Source organism: Homalodisca vitripennis, chromosome 3, assembly GCF_021130785.1.
Source record: "Homalodisca vitripennis isolate AUS2020 chromosome 3, UT_GWSS_2.1, whole genome shotgun sequence".
Classification (NCBI taxonomy): Eukaryota; Metazoa; Arthropoda; class Insecta; order Hemiptera; family Cicadellidae; genus Homalodisca; species Homalodisca vitripennis.
In genome coordinates this window covers 126,105,406-126,120,172 of record NC_060209.1, presented here as the reverse complement: position 1 = coordinate 126,120,172, position 14,767 = coordinate 126,105,406, and the positions used below count along the sequence as shown (strand labels likewise).

General features: G+C 32.4%; 1 pseudogene; it reads left to right on the top strand.

The window, feature by feature from the left end:
- Positions 1-14,767, top strand: part of LOC124358345 — a 36,237-nt pseudogene that overhangs the window by 12,968 nt on the left and 8,502 nt on the right.

The window sequence follows — 14,767 nt, the reverse complement described above, 5'->3', positions numbered from 1 at the left end:
ATTATAATTATGATGTATTTTTTTTAGTAATTATGTAAATTTTTCAGCTACATTTCATCTTCAGACATAAGAATCCTTTGAATGGAACTTTGTCTGAAAAAAACATTGTAAGAAGCCCAAAGAGCGACTGGATGAGCCGTTCACTGACAAGACACCTCACTTGTATACTCTGATCTTGAGGCCAGACAACACCTTCCAGATATACCTCGATCATAAGGTATTGATGTTTATTATACGTTATTTAACCCAGTTTTGTGAACAATATATTTAGTTTTATTTAAAAGTTTTACATATTTCATAACAAAGATCAACAAGGCTAGTATTATAGATGGATTTTGAAACTGTTTTGTCAAATCTTATCTTTTTACCCAAAAAAATAGTAAAATTTATTTATTTCAAGTTAGTTGAATCAAAACAGTTAGTTGGACCCTGCAAAACTATCTGAGAAAACCGGTCTGAATAAAGCCCTGGCTATAATATTTCAATACTTTACGTGTATTCTTTTGACCCTTAAATTTAATGTACAAGTTCCAGTTAAATAACTTTATAAATAAATTGGTGTTCGTCTTGTTAAAATCACAATTATTTTATTTTTTGTATAATGTTAATAAAATATATTGATTGAAAAGGTTGTCAATGAGGGTAGTCTACTGGAAGACTTTACCCCTCCAGTGAATCCACAAGCAGAGATTGACGATCCAGCAGATGTGAAGCCTGCAGACTGGGACGAGAGAGAGAAGATTCCTGATGCCGACGCACGCAAGCCTGATGATTGGGACGAAGATGCACCACAGTATATTCCTGACCCTAGTGCTGTCAAGCCAACCGGATGGCTTGATGATGAGCCTCCAAACATCCCAGATCCTTCTGCTGAGAAACCGTCTGATGATTGGTGAATTTAGTTTTCTCTTATGTATGATAGCTTGATTATTATATATATACATACATACATACATATACATATACACGCAGATACCTGTGGTTTCGTATGCAATTTTTCAAAATCAAAGTCCTTATACTATTTAGTATTTACTAAACACTAAAAGCACATTTTGATGTAATATGATAGAGTCATATGAAATGCTTCAACTTATGAAAGCATACATAAGGTACAAATTATTGCAGAGTTCATGGTTTAAGAGGATCAGAGTTATCCTGACTCTTATATCATGCTCTGCACGTGTACAAAGCTTTTTTGGATCGAGTTAATTATATTCCCGATGCCAAAGATGAGTTTGCCTTGTTACTCTGAATATTCAAATACAAATATATAGGTCTCTGATACCTATTTTGATTAAAAAGCCTTTACTTTAAGCCCTTTTTGTATATGTAAGATCTAACATATTTCCAGTGCCATAGTTGAGTTTGTCCCATTGCAGAAAATATAACGTATATACAGAGGACTGAAAAGCCTATTATGGTTTAGGAGGAAAATCTTACAATTTCCGGTATAAGGAGGAAATCCTTATTAAGTTCATGCAACATTTCAAAATAATCATTTATAAGGTTTTGCATTATAAACATCTCAATTGTTTTTATTACTGCAGTGAGGGAAAGAATGGATCATTGAAACATGTTAGTGTTTGTTTCTTTGTTTTTCTTTAAATTTCTGATAAAATGGCATATTACAATATCAAGGAAGCCCAATTAGTTTTCTACCTTGTATGTAAAAATTCGCAGCTTTATTAATTAAGGTTGGTTTTATAACTGTGTTTACACAATATTTAAAATGCATCAAATGGTTTAAATTCGTTTAAAAAGCAATTAGCCAAATTAGTCCAGCTTTCCTCGAGATCAGAGCTTAGCAGCACATTTAGATTTTCATTTTCATTTATAAGATATATGATCTTTAAAATATTTTGGTTTAAACTGTTATCAGGAAATTAAAAAACTTGTAGAAATAGGGCTATATTATTCACACACACACACGCACGCACGCACGCACACGCACGCACGCACCACACGCACGCACGCACGGCACACACACACACACACACACAATGCATTACTACCAGTATGAACATGACAAACTAAAGTCACAGTATCATTATAACTCTACTTGTTATAAGTACCCGAACTTATGATGCCACGATGACATCAGAGCGGGCTGTTCTCTCCGGTAAGTTTTAACCTACACTGAATATTGAGGTTCTATCGGAACACTGAAGTACTACGGTTAAGGAAGCCACTTCTGTCTGACATGAAATCCATTCTCTAGACTCATGCCTTGTGGCTGTAACAACTGTAATTTGGAGTGTGTTGCTTACTTTGTAAACGTATGACACAGACACACAGACACATAGGCACACACACACACACACAATCACACAATATATAAAATTTAAATTTCAGTTAAATTTAGTATATTTGAATTACCAGGTAATGGCGGTGGATGTGGAAAAGTTAGAAATTTAAAGTAACTTTAACAGTGAGAAAACGTTTTTACCATTTGGTCATAATTAATTATGGGTAGATGTTCATTAACTCGTTCAACTTAGTGGCTATAGTGTTGGAATAACCTTTTCAACTAACAACAATACAATGCTACTCAAATATAACGGTCCTATAAACATTAATTAGTATATGCATGAAAATAATCTTAAAATTAAATTAATCTAGCCATTGATATTTCCTTATAAAATAGGGTTAGGTGGGGGAATTGGGAGGTATGTTTCACAAATGTATCTGGTTTCTCATCCTTTCTTGTTATTATTGCTACATGTCTATTTCACTAATTGTGTAATGCAAAAAGCAATATTTTTACAGGTTTAAAATATTTTTTAGTGGTTTTTTTCATTTATTTTTAATAAAATGTGTTTACCTCCCAGTTACCCCCATGGGGGGGGGGGGGGGTGTAATTGGATGGCAAGCCAAAAAATCCACTCAATGCTACTATCTCATCCAAATATTGATGTAACAAAGTAAATATTTGAAACTTTACACATTATCTTAAATCATCAAACTAATACTGAATCTTATGACCTAGAGACTTTTAAATTCATAACACAAAGAGTAAAACTAACACTATTTAAAAAAAATAAAACCAAAACATATTTGTGTAAAGGCAAAATTCTAAATAATGGTCACAAACAATTGTACATTTAACCCTACACATCGGGCGCTAAACGGAGTTTTCCTCCATGTATTTTTTATTATTAAAAATAGTACTACTTTTCTGATGTTGGCAGTCGTTTCCCGCAGTGTACTTCACGAGCATCTTTTAGGGAAGCGAAACAATAGCCTCCGGCTTATCTTTGTCAAAATCTGTCAGTATGTGGTCTACTTCTGTGCGAGACTGGACGATTCCTCAGTGAGCGCCCGATGTTGTGTTTGTAGTGCTTGGACGAAATCTCCGTGAGCGCCTTATTGTGTTTAGTTTTTATGGAGTAATAATCCGTGTGTTGTGCGCCTAAATGTGTGACCTGTGATGGTTTCTTTTTAAGTTTTACAAATATATTTTATTTGAATTTTGTGAAATGGAGAATGAAGACGAGAGACCTGTCAGTACAGTATCAGTGTGCTAGGGAACATTTCAGTACTGTTTATGGACGTGAACATTGTCGTTATAAGAACCAAAAGGAACATGTTTTGAAACTGTGTGTACTGTGTAAAAAAAAGCTTTAGTAAAGAATAAATTTTGATTTCAGAGTAATAATTGACATTACAATTGTATAATATCTCAAGAATTGAAGTAAGTTGTTTTTGTAAGAAGTTAAAAACTAAGTTAATTTCCATATATTTATTACAGTAGGTTAAACATTTTTACAATTAATTGCATTATTCCTTAAAATTAATCATGTTGTTATTATACAATAACATTTTTTAAGATTTTTGAATTTCTTATTTGGAAAATTCATTACATAAGAAGTAATTTTTATTTAATTTCTAAACATTAATATATATACATTGTAATTAAATCAGTATAAATATTTAAACAAATAAAAACAGTTTTAAAACGACTATGATATCCTTTTTTCGCTAACCTGGAGGAAAACCTCCGTGAGCGCCTGATGGTGTTTCTAATTTTAAGCGCCTGATGGAGGGTTAAGAGGGATTTTGACCGTTTGAAATTTCATTTGGCAGCCAAAAATATTTTGAGCATTCTTTTTACCAAATAAATTATTAAGCATGTCTTTTCAATATGTTTTTTTTTACTTAATTACTTAACAAAAGTAGTTTCATGTTACTATAAATTATAATACATTTTTTAAGTTTGTTGAAGTTGAGATACCACTTTTGGATTCATAAAATTACAACGGTGACTAAGACTACTCCTCTCCTTTAAATGTTTAATTCTACAAAGCTGAAATAAAACTGGCACATTCTAGGAGAGTTTAGCTTTCCAGTCTTATAATTATTATAGCTAAGACAAAGTTAAAAATTTGAGAAATAAAAATAAAATAAAATTTTACCACCCAATTACCCCCTCTTACCCTACAAAAACTCATGGTAAAATTTGTAGTTTTAGAAAAAAATATATATAGTTTGAGAATTTATTAATTTGATGACTAACCATTTATTTTTAACATATAATTGTCTATTAGTTAATTAAATTGTAAATTCAAATAATATAAAAGTTCACAAGAACCTTATGAATTACACAGCCATACACACCATTGTCCCATACCGAATGTAACATTAATTGGCTGTTAAGATGTGATGTAAAAGTGTTCAAAGTTTAATTACAATTTATTATATAATTTGATTATTTTATTACTATGATGTATATAATTGCAGGGATGAAGAAATAGATGGGGAGTGGGAGGCCCCACTGGTAAACAACCCTGCATGTGAAGAGGCGCCAGGCTGCGGAGAGTGGAAACCTGCTGACATTGTTAACCCTGCATTCAAGGGAAAATGGAGAGCTCCTATGATAGACAATCCCAAACTATCAAGGCAAGTGGGCTCCACGTCGTATACCCAACCGGAGTACTTTTGAGGACAAGCATCCTTTCAAGATGACATCCATTGTAAGTGGTAGTTCAGGTTTTTGTATGTTTTTGGTTTATTTACAAGTTAGAATTGTTAGATTGTTTTGTTTATTTTACAATTTTTTACAAAAAAAACAATTAAATTACACTGGAAATTTATGCGTAAAATTGTTTTAAGTCCAATGTTTTGAATATTGGCACTAAACTTTTGAAGCCTGGGGTCCATTTATAGCTCTAGTCTGGACTTGGGTATACTTCTAGTTTTCGAAGTAGTGTATGGACATTCTGATTTACTGTAGAGAATCATTTCTATTTCCCCTTGCAAAAGAAGATCATCAAAATCATAAGGTCTTCTGTTCTGCTGGTTGTCAGTCTCAAAGTCTTTATTTCAGAGCATGTTTGTATAAATAACACTCACAAGACCAATGTATTGTTGGCAATGATTGTGCTGCAATATCCATAGCAAAAACTTATGATAACTCACCTATCCAAACACTTCATTAACATTCTTCAATAGTCATTGTAGTACTTTCGAGAGTGCTGTTCTACAAGACAGCACGGAGCTGTGAAGTTTCTTAGCAATTTACATTATTAGAGTCAAATTTGTGTCAATGAAAATTACTTATTAACCTTATGTGTCAGAGAAACCACCACTGCTCAGACACAATATTCCTGAATCCTTTGTGAATATTGAGAGGTACCTGAGATGCTGGATCACTGGGTTCAGATGAAACAGAATTTGTTTTGTGTGCGATCATACGAACTACTGTAGTCAGATTCTAAGCAGTTGGCTCAGAAGGCTCCTACTTGTTTCAGTATCTTACCAATTTCTTGATTTCATTAAGTATGCCATAGACTAATTATACACCTTTCTTAAGAATAATGGCCTTAATTTGGTGAACATTTAATACTTAGATTACTTGCTTAGCTGCCAAAGTTTTTTCAGTTTTGGTTAATGCTCTTCTTCACCTTCTCATTAGAAAAGTATAATGTCCATCCCCAGTTTAAAAATGCTTTGTAGTCTACTTTTTTAATCTTACACAAATTATCCAATTATTATTTTTGAAACGGTTGAGATAGAATATTAATTCTTTGTGCTGCTATTATGATGTTGATTGTTGTCATGGAATAAAAATAAAAACATTGTACCAGCAAAAGCTTTGCATAGTTATGCAACAATCCAAAATTTAAAGTTTAGACAGTTTGAAATCAGTACAAAATCAGTTTAAAAATGTCAAGCAATGAATAAAAATGTAATAATAATAGTATTTTAAGTAAAATAATTAAACTATATAGCTCATTTATTTATTTATTGTATTCTACTAGCAGACCTCGCATTATATATACAGATAAGTGGTTCCCCACTTTTTGCGTTCTATCTCAAGAAGGGTTGAATGTACGTTAAAATTAATTGAGCCAAAAGTTAAAGAGATTTTTTTGTTTTACAATTTTTCTAATCATATTAAATATTATTCAGTGCAAGGAAGACTAGATATGAAAAAAACTGATTTTCATGACCTTTGATCTTAAATATCAAGTTGTGGACACGTGTTTTATATGAGACTTTTGAGGTAAGTTTTATAACACCAAAATAAAGACGTATGCAACATTTTTAGTTTATTATCTTTCATTCTGAGGTTTGCCCCTTTTTTTTTTGCCTCATTTGACTGAGTTAATGAGAAGCTTGCACAACTGTGTGCTGTAAGATAATAGACCTCTATTTACTTAGCCTCAGAATGTAGGTCAACTAAAAACACTTTCTCACTAATAATAATTAATAGAAAACAACCATGCATTCTACCCGACTGTTGTGTAACCTACAAAACGCTCTAGCTAGAATTATTGATGACTTATTTGATGTTTTTAAAAACAAAGTCTTTAACACATACAAACTTAAGCTCCATATGTATGTATTAACATATGGGCAGTTAATTTCAGAATAAAATATAATTTAATTAATTAAGAAGTATCCAAGTTCTGAAGTAAATAATAAATTATAAAACATACCAGAAAACATTAGGTAGATGATGAATATTAAAGTATGACTTTACATATCTTTTTTGTAAACATCAAATAAAACACAAAGCAGTTCACTATATATTTTGTGGAAAAGTTTACACATTAAGTTACACAAAAGTACAGTGAAAATAGTTGGCTTTCTCACTGTAGTTTAAGTAATAACATTAAAAACACAAGGGTAGGAGTAATTAACTGTTACACTTTATCAGTGCACTGCTTTTGCTTGGTCCTTGATTCAAAAACATTTTTCAAACCTATCTTATATTACAATGTTTATATTAGGAAGATGTTTTGGACCTTTTGTAAAAACATTTTATTAGAAGAAATAATCTTAATTGTTGAATATGAAAGCTTTTGTTCTGTGGAGAACATCCTGTGCCACAGTAAAACTTAAAAATATGTTAGTAAATAATTTTGGATTATGAATTTTGACCGTAGTGTCAGACCTTGGTGTAAGTTAAGAGTGTAGGTGATGAGCAGCTTGTGCCGAGAACTGAAAGTGGTTTTAAAATTTACAAACTAACAAATTGTATTCAAGTTTGCAGTATGTAAAGATTTCCTTCGGGAACAATTCCCTTAATCTTATTATAGTATTTTTGAACACAAACCAACTTATTTTATCTGAAGTTATTATAGGAAAACTATAATTTGTTTTTGACTGATTTACAGTTTGCGGTTGGTTTTCGAGTTATGGTCCATGTCCAATCAGATTTTGTTTGACAATATAATCATCACAGAATGACCCATCTGTCGCCACCCTGTGGGCTTCACAAACGTTTGATCTCAAGAGGAAGAAGATAGAGAAGGAAGCAGTAAGTCCAATTTTATTGTTGGTTCTCTCAAATATTTTTACAGTTAATATGATAAGAAGTTAATGAACTTTACTTTATTTTAGTAAAAATGTTAAGTCAAGAAATACAAACTAGATCTGAGACTGCTCAAAGGTTAACATACATAACAAGTTTACAAAAGTGTGTTTCTGTTTAGTGATAAAATAAATTTTCATAACAGATTTTTCAATACCAAGTACACAATCTTACTAATATTGAAAATTAATGATAATTGAATAATGCTTACAAAATAACAATTATAATATATAATGCATTATGTACGTTATGATTTTAAGTTTTCTGGTCAGCAAAATATTAAGTATTTAAAGTTGCCTTTAATCAGCAATAATCTTGGATATTAATACGTTTTTTTTAAATTAGACAATGGCAACCTGCAGATTCTTATTTTCTATGTAATAAAATAAAAATATTAAAACACTTTTTGTACATATTGCTCTTTTAATCCTAATTTAAAAATGTCATTCCATAACCAGACTAACCGTAAAATCAAATGTTTAACCCTTGAGCTAGCAATTTGCCATTCTACTGGGACACATATATGAACATTTTAATAGATGTGCAAGCAGTTTATAACTAATCACATTTAATTAGTAATAGGACAATTTCAATTACTGTAAACCTTTTCACCAATCCATTCAAAAAGATAACAATATAGTAATAATAACATATAGTTTTCAATAAAATAATAAGTAAATAAATCAAATTTTTAGACCTAAAAATAAAAAAAAATATTGTTTTAATTTTAAAATAATGTAAATAATGTTTTTTGCATATTTGTAAGCTTTTGGCGAAAAAAGCTGTTGTAAAATAACTACCAAACAGATTCTCCATCATTTTGTTGTTGTTGTTTTTTTCTTATTAAAATGCAGAATATGATACATAATATTTTCGTTACAAATAAAATTTTATTTATAAAAAATATAAAAATTTCAGTTATTTATAAAATAAAAATGTTACTTTTATATAAAAAGTTAAGTTTCGAACCTAATTTGCGTGTATACGGTATTTTTAAGATTTTGTTTTCTTTTTACACCATGATTAAAGGGCCATATGATTCTAAATAAAACCCATGTGTAATATCTTATTCTAGAATTTTAAAAACATGGCATTATATGTATTAACAAAATTGCTGCCCGGTACCGACATTTTATTAAACTGTACTTCATTTGTCACAGTTTAGAAATTACTTAGTAATGATGTTAGTTTTCCCAATACAAATAAATCTAATAAAACATTAATACAACACAAATAAATATGCATTAGTAAATTTAGAAACAAATACTTGCTAAAATATTTACGTAAAAGTTAACATTTACTAAATAATAACCCTAATAATATTTACACTGAAAAATTCCACGTTTTTCGCTTGAAACACAACTCAAATCATACATTACTTTTGTAAAGAAATACTGTATAAGTTACTATTTTATTTTGTATTTACTCAAATGCTTGGTTATCGGCACATAAACAACAAGAAATGCCGTTAAGCAACACGGTACTCGTCCGCTACGTCGCGTGACTGGAAGACAGAAATCATCGTACAGGTACTTATTCACAGCCCACTCTTTTTGGACGAGTTTTTCCTTATCAGAGATCAAAATAAACTTCAATTATAGTTCCTTCTTCCATAATGAATCTAAAAAATACTCGATGAGTCATACTTCCTATCTCCAAATCGTCTCCAAATAGACACAGGAATGACCTGACATTTTCGAATAATGAATCGATGTTCTTATAGTTTTTGATTTAATTGATTGTTCGTAATAACTTGTAAATTCCAAAATAGGTTAAATAAAGTCAGTTGTTCTTAACACTATAATTTATTTTGTCCCCGATAAGGAAAACTCGTTCCAAAATAGTGGCTTCTTGATAAGTACCCAAACAACATAAGTTTTACAGATAAAAATAGTACGAGAAACAACATAAAACTCGTATTTATTGATAGTTTGAAAACCTATTGAATACAGCCGTCTGATTATTTGGCACAAAATAATCTTGTACTATATAAAATTATTATCGAAAATACGAAACGTCAAAAATTGACGACTCTGGCACTTTATGCACTTTTCGTACCGTCAAAATTAGCGACGCTGTGGCACTCAAAGGGGTTAATACATATTAAAAATATATTGTATTTTATTTTTTATCAGAAAAAATATGTATTATATTCTTCACATCACTCAAAAGCATTTAATTATTTGACAGTATACACAGAAAATATTGTACTGTGTATAAGTAATGATTCCTCTAAGATCACTTGATCTATTTCTAAAGTTTTTCACAACATTATTTAACACGTTAGCTGCCATGGAGGTCAGATCTGACCGGCAGTAAACTTAGACCCTAAATGCCACGCTCATATTACTGCCCAACCCCCGAAATTGCCAAGTTTCTAAAATTATTTTATTCATTTAACTCGAATTGTTTTGTTAGTTAAAATTCATTTTCTGTCAAAACTGCATTGAAATCTCTTGAATATAATGCAATTTGAGCGTCGGGCCATATTCTGGCCGGAACAACATTTTTCGTTGTGATTTTTTCATTAAAAATAACACTGCGCCCAGATCTGGCCGGCACTATATTGCTCACTGTTGCGACTATTTTGGTGCGCCGATGTTGGTAATCAGTTAGGGCTGCCGTCTGCCACTGTCAGCGCTGTCAGCCACTGTCCTGCGCAGTAACCATTGGCTCGTCCGTGCATTCCACTGCGTTCCAGCCATAGTGTATTGTATCTTCTTTGTACCTATTGTGCGTGCGTAATCTTTTCTTTTTAACCTAGTTTGAACGAAACTAAACTTGTGTAAACGATTTCATTATGAGTAGTAGAGGACGTAAATGAAGAACAAATTCAAAGACTTTTGGACTGTCCAATGTCAGTGAACCAGACCCTCAATCATGAAATTGAGGAAAAACATAGGTTCAAGTGCTTTGACGACACGGATGAAGATCCGGACTTTTTGCCAAGTGAATCGGATCATGACAGTAGTGATGATGAAGGCGAGGCTACAATGGAAATAGAGGGACAAATTGATATGAAACGGTGGCGATTTCTGGTGAAAAATGACGGAGAAGTGATGATGGATGATATGGACTGAATTAAAGGGTAGGCAACAAGAATTTCTTTTACACTTCTACTTCTGGAGTACCATTTAAATATGGCCAATGATGCTAAACCTGTAGACTATTACTTAGCTTTCATTACTGACGACATTATACAAATGATGGTCGTAGAGACTAATAGAAATGCCAGTAAAGTATTGCGAGGAATCGAGGTTGAAGCCGAAGTAGTTAGACTTAATAAAATGGGCTCCCACAGATGATGTAGAAATGTGGGAAGTTTATTGGTATCCTCATATGGATGGGCTTGGTCTAATCATCCCCGCATAAACAGACTACTGGTCTGGCAACATTTTGTATAAGAATACTGTTTGCTTCTCAAGGTTTATGAGCCGAAACCGTTTCCAGCTAATGCTACGTTTTGGCATTTTAACGATCATGCTGCTGAGGAACGTGATGGGCGTTATCGCAAAGATTTTGCCCCTAAATTTCTAAGATGAACGACATTTTTTTGAACAAGAAATCTGCTGGCCAAGATCTGTAATAGACGAGAGCATGATTCCCTTTTAGGGGCAGACTGTCATTTCGACAGTACATACCCAACAAGGCCCACAAATATGGCCTAAAGATTTTCAAACTTTGTGACCAGCAAAGGGTATTTACCTATTGTATAAAAGTTTACATGGGGTAAAGGGGACCATCCAGAATGAAAATAATGAATTAGTTTCAACCTCAGTGGTCATGGAATAACTCATGGGAAACATTAAACTTGGATAAGGGGACACATCTCTTTATGTACGATAATTACTACCACAGATCAGTGCAACTTGCCAAAAATCTTTTAGCTAGAAAGAAACCACCTTGTTGGTACTGTGAGGGGGGGGAAGCAAAACACAGGACTAGGTCTCCCTGCGATGTTATGAAGGTACAAATAAAAAAAGGAGAAATGAAAGCCCTTGAAAATGAAAAGATGGTATTGTATGTTACCAAATGGAAGGACAAGAGAGAAGTGCGAATGTTGTCAACAAACAAACAGTAGAGTACAGTACGTTCTCACAGGAAAAATAGAGGGACAAAAAAGGCAATGACATTTTTAAGCGCCCATTAGTGATATGCTTGAGATTACAATACAAGGGAAAGATGGCATCGATGTGTCTGACCAACTCTCATCTTATAGCACTGGTGTTCGAAAGTCAAGAAGATGGATACCATAAAGCAGCCAGAAGAAAATAGTTCTTGGAAACCGCTGTTGTAAACTCACTTGGCTGGTCCTACACTAATGCTGCTGAAAGCAAGACCTACAGCAGGCCGGACATCAGAAAAAAAGCACCATGCATGTCACAATTACAACTTTTATAAAGAAAATCTGGCTGTTTCACTTATGGGTCTAGATAAATAACACCTATTACTCCTGTAAAAAGGTACAGGGCACCATTATCTGACTATATCTCAAAACTTTACTGGAGAGGGAAAGGGTAGAACAGGCCCACGTCAGAAGGGGTCAGAAGGTACATGCTAAATGTGTTACAAAAAAGCTGTACAAGTAAGTGGTGGACGTGATGTGGCTCAAGAAAAAAAAAAACTGGGCAAAAGTGGAACACAATTTTTGTATAGCAGTGTCCTCTCTGAGGAAGCCATACTTATGTAAAAGACTGTTTTCGTGAAGTTCACAAATAACATAGTTTTATAACAAAGTGTCATGTAATTATTATTATCAATATTGCAAACATTTTTTTACAAATTTTATTTTATTTCACAACACTACTAAAATTTTTTTCACAAGGAAATGTACTTTATTGGAAAAAAAATGATAGTTAGGTTTAATATGTCTGATTTATGTTAAAATTAAACCAAACATTTGTAAATCATTGGCTGTACCTTTATTCAAATCCTTGGAACAATCACTCCCATCACGTAAAATGTGTTTCTAACAAGCAATTTAATTCATTTTTTGTAAGTATCAAACCATGATCGATATTACGTAATAAAATTACTGCCGGCCATTTCTGGCCCGACACAAGTTAACCATGACCAACAAGGTTCAATATTTGAGTATTAATTTCCCGAGCTAAAGTAAAGTAGACAACAACGGGAGGTCGTTTTTGTAGGTAAATAGCGATGAGTCAAGATCGCTAGAAGGTTCAACAAATTGACTGTAGACCGCAGCACATAGTAAAAAAAACATAACCTAACATAACCCTGACCTTTTTTGTGATGTTGCCAGGTCTAGATATGGCCGACGAGAAAGTCTTACCATTATATACGGTGCCGGCCAGATCTGAACCTACATGGCATTTGAGAGAAGTTTCAAAAATAACCCCTTTTGGCAGCTATCTAACGTGTGTTAAACATAAGTAGTCTAAACACCATAAAGTATATAAAGAACACAAAAAACACTGTAATCATAGTTATTCTACTTAAAATTTTGCATGATTTAATAAACACAAATACAGCAATACCGCGCCATGTTTACAATGCACGAAACAAACATACAACACACATTACTTGATGTATTATGTCAGCTTTCCATACAGAAACGAGGGTTTTTGCGGGCAAAGTGAGTGTCGAAACTTTCTGAACACAAAGTAAATCAGTACTAAGTTAGATCCGTTATTTAAAAATGTTTATTAAAAGTAATTGAAGTTAAATATTTTAAAGTTAGGAAAATTGTGTAAATGTCTGCTCTGGCAACAATCATAGTATCATGTGAAATGAAATGAAATGAAATGAAAAATGTCTTTATTTACAGAGGCGGGAAAGGTTAGGACTTTTTAAAAGTTCCCTCTCTACCATCTTAAACCTCACCAATTATGTTGTGAACATAATTCAACGTCAATTGTTTTTATCCATTCATAGCTATAAAGATTTTAAATGTAATGTTTTGTTTTAGCTTATTATAATTCTGGAAATGTTAGAGTTTATAACATGTACAAAAATAAAGAGACTACACTGAGCAGTACAGTTGAATATAAAGTGGCTGAAAGTAAATAATATAGTATTAACTAACATCATACAATTTTTTCCGGTTCACAGCGTGTTGAAATATTGCTTCACACAATTAAAATTGTTGGCCTTGCTATAGAGACCAATCTCTGCACTTAACAGGTGTTATATACTGGAACTGTTTTAGACCAAGCAGTGTTTCAATGTAGTCTGAACTGGAAAATTTAGATGTTTAGTTGCGACACCCGCCTGCTTAACCCATTGCAGGATCACTGGCGATCTGCTTTTAAGTTTTTCCTCCAAATAGTTCTATTAATGTCTGATAGATTGGGCCGATCATCTTCAACTCTTGTCAACTAATTAGTGTTTAACAACGGTCTTCGTTTTAGAGTTTTCAAATTTTTATAAAATATCCCACAGATCGCAGTTGTATGTTGAAGTTGAAAAATCATTCATAAGAGTTTACTCTCTGCTTTTTAGCACTTCTGATTGGTTATTTTCGTATGTGAGGTCTGTGATTGGTAATTTGTTCCCTAAAATCCAGAAACTAATTAAAGTTTTGTCCAATTTTGTTATGTTTTACAGGAAAAGAATAAATAGTGACAGCTGATTGAGGACATTGTGCATAATTGTTTTAAACAATGGTGCGTACAAATGTTCTTATTTAAGAGTGATGATTCTTGTGAGTGATGAATTTGGTGATTAGAATCAACAACAAAAATTTATAAAACTCATTGTCTCATGATAACAGAATTTTCAAAAAGTTACCCAAATTTTCATGTGCAATTAGATGGAAAAACCTTACTTATCACAAATGTTGTGCTAGTTGGGGTTCTGGAAACTGAAAACACTGAATTATTGCTTATATTGTATGGAGAAGAGACTGGAGAGCGAGAAATTAATTTTCAAAAATGTGAAAATTATAGTGAGAAAAGGCAGTTGCTGGAATAGAGACACAAATTCTAC